Below are 3437 nucleotides of genomic sequence, written 5' to 3' on the forward strand. Positions count from 1 at the left end.
TTATCACCATTAGGTTACACGAATAATTATATGTAAATCACAAGCAGATCAACATGCAAGTATTGTATACTGAACTGTATCCAGAGATAGACTCGGATTATCAGATGCTCATGCTGTAATTGAATATGACACAACAGGACAATTGGTGATGGTGGACATCGATAAAGAGAATTCAATGTATTCACGAAAGCTCCACATATAAGTAACACCAAAGTCAGGTTGGAATCGGTGATGAACCATACAAAGAGGTCAGTGAAAAATGTGAAGATTTTACTGCATGGAACCAAGCACAAGAGTCATTTCTACAACTGATGCAGCTACACTAAGGTGAAAGAAGTTCAAGAAACCAAAGTGTGGAAACACTGCCACCTACCTCTTGGGTATGAAAACAGCATACCCAAAGAGCACATCTCCAAGTACATTTCTGAGCTCGAGATGCCATGCTACAGCTGGACATTCTTGATCAGTGCAAACTTGGTTGGATCAAGGGGGTTGGCATATTGCTGTTGGAGGTGCAAGCTGCACCAGAAGCTTTGGTAGAACTGATTAGATGCAACTGTGGTGTCAGTAAGTGTTCAGATAGATGTACTGTAATTTAGTGTAAGCGACACAACCTTCAGTGTACAGAGCGTTGCAAGCGTGAAACTGATGAGGACTGCTGCAATACGCATACTATTACAGATGAAGTAGATGCCTAATATGCCATTATGAATTACAATTTACAGTTGGTATATTCCTTTATTTCATTAGTTTGTCATTAGTATTGCAATATTATAATTATTTGACCTAAAAATGTACTCCGGAACACAAAAGTTGCATTTGTATGTAGACTAGGAGAAAAAGTATTTGCCAAATGATTATATTGGTGGCCATTTTGAATTTCCTATGGCTGTTATTTTGAAGTTTAAGATGTTTGCCATAATTGGATGACTATAAATGTAAAGAATTAGATCCATTGACCACCTGAAATATACATCTAGACAACAAAATTGTGCTTCTTCATTAAAATTAATATGAGTTGAGATATAAGACAAATGTATTAAAATGGTGGCCATATTGAATTTCAAGATTGTTTTCATGATTCAGTGACTATATAACTGAAATCCATCCAGTGCATGGAATACAGGAATGCCAAGATCAGACAATAATTTTCCTTTTTACAAAATAATTATTTGAGCTAATACATGTAGAAGTAAACTGACACCAAAATTATTTTTCTGTGTTTAATGGGAGTAAAGATAGAGAAATATAAAATATAATGGAATGACGTCCATGTTGAATTTCAAGATGGTTGCCATGTGAGGTGAAAAATAAAAAATATTATTTTAATTCACTAACATAATACGTTTAAATAGACAAAAATAAATAAATGTTTCTATGTTAAATAGGAGTGGAGATATATAAAGAAACTATATGAAAATGACGGCAATTTTGAATTTTAAGATGGCTGACATGATAGTGGTCAGAAAAAAAATGCTACCAATGGATTTCTAGTTCAGGTAGGTCACTTGAGCAAATTTTTTTTAAAAAATGCAACCTTCAAAAAATTAACATAACTCCCTATTCACAATTTATTTATTTATTTATATATTTTTTTTAACGAGTAACTATTTTCTAAACTGGACTATATTAAGCCACGCTTATTACAGGTGCATTTACATTATAAATCGTTTGGAAAGGAAGAAATGGCCGCTTAAGGAAGGTGACCTACGCTCTATATATACATGTAACCGGATGTTTTAAATTGCATATCACATACACTACAATTTTAAAACAGTTTACATATATTTTATTCTTTCTAACTCTAATAGTGCAAAGCTGTTTCTTATTTTGTTTCTATTGTTTTCCTGTGTCTTTGGTATTGTCAGCTTGGGTTGTGTTCACCCTCAACTCAGTGTTCAGGCCAGGTAATCGTTCAGTAGTAAGCTCATCTATTGTTTCTTTTGTTACCTGGTGTTCTCTGGAGTCAGAGACTTTTAAACATTCAAGCAAGACAGGTGGTTTTCAGCATTGCAAGTTTTATAGTTGATCAAGTTCTGCACGGCACAGTTATTAACAGCACAGGTAAATACAAACATATATTTTAAGATATAACCATGTGTTTTAAGTAGTAAACTAGATTAGTGTATGCATATTTTATGATAAGTCTTAAATTAGAACTTAGCATGTGTAAGCAGTTGATAAAACTTATTCTATAGCGAACGAGTTAAAGTATAGTGTTTAATAATGTTTATAATTATATAGAGATATTTGTCTTCTAAGACGAATATTTGATTAGGTTTGATAATACAAATAAGTAAATAACTAAATTAGTTATTAAACTACTTTATTATTAAGTGTATATATGAATATATTCTATGTGTATATTTTATGTGCTCCTATTTATAAGTGGTATTTTGTTGACAGGTTATCAATGATGTAGCACAACCAGCATCGTTATTCAAACGACCTGACTCACAGTCGGTAGGTTAAATATTTACTTATATGTGATGTCGTAATTCTGTGTGTTATAGAATATACACACAGGTATTTATATAGTTTTATGACATGCTTAGCACATGCTTATAGCAATGATGTGATAATTAAATTAACTTTTGAATTATAGTTATACTTGATTTGAGTCTGAATTGAAATGTATGTGTGTTAAATGTACATTAGTAATATAATATTGAAGTAAATTGTACTTAACCTGGAAAATGTAACTGATTTTATGTTGTTTTGTTATTCCAGGGTCGTTATAGAGATATATATTTGTGTGCGAATGTTTTTATAAACATCGGGATCTTCACATCCCTCCAGGTGATCCCTGAATAAAGACCTTAAACCCCAGCTGAAGTCTTCTGCGCTATATATAGAACCTTCGGTAACATACACATGTATACGTGATTGGTTTACTACAGAAAAACATAATAGGGCGTTTCTTGTTTTAACATAGACTGGAATTGTGATAAAGGTCAAACATTAGTCTATTTATAATACGGTGGCAATATTTAAAGGTACATATTCCTCTAAAAACGTGTGGTACCACTGGTTGAAGGTTTCTTGCTTAGACTGCCGGGGGTACCGTATTCATTTCTGTACACCCGTTGATGCTTTAATTGTTCGGGTTGTTTTGGGTGTTTTTTTGTTTTGTGTGTGTGTGTGTGTGTGTGTGTGTGTGTGTGGAGGGGGTGTTTTTTGTTGATGTTGGTGTGAATTTTGGGGGTTATTTATTTTTCGGTTGTCTTAATGAATATCTACAGCTCATGGCAGTATGTGACAGGTTATTGCAGGCAGCATTTCATTATTATTATTATTATTATTATTATTATTATTTTAAGTTTAACTTAATTTTGTTTTATTTGATTAAAACATTTTCGAACAATCTGAAATCAGCTCTAATAATAGTTACAGATCAGTGGAGCTGATTTCAATCCGATTGCTAGAAATGCATTCTA

At 32.6% G+C, this 3437-nt stretch overlaps 1 long non-coding RNA gene across 1 annotated transcript; it reads left to right on the forward strand.

Annotated features, from left to right (window-relative positions):
* The first annotated feature begins 1641 nt into the window (after window positions 1–1641).
* Window positions 1642–2829, forward strand: LOC121376808. The gene is made up of 2 exons (XR_005958531.1): window positions 1642–2064; window positions 2731–2829. It is a non-coding gene; the product is annotated as an uncharacterized LOC121376808 (long non-coding RNA).
* Window positions 2830–3437: the final 608 nt, after the last annotated feature.

Source organism: Gigantopelta aegis, chromosome 7 (genome assembly GCF_016097555.1).
Source record: "Gigantopelta aegis isolate Gae_Host chromosome 7, Gae_host_genome, whole genome shotgun sequence".
NCBI lineage: Eukaryota > Metazoa > Mollusca > Gastropoda > Neomphalida > Peltospiridae > Gigantopelta > Gigantopelta aegis.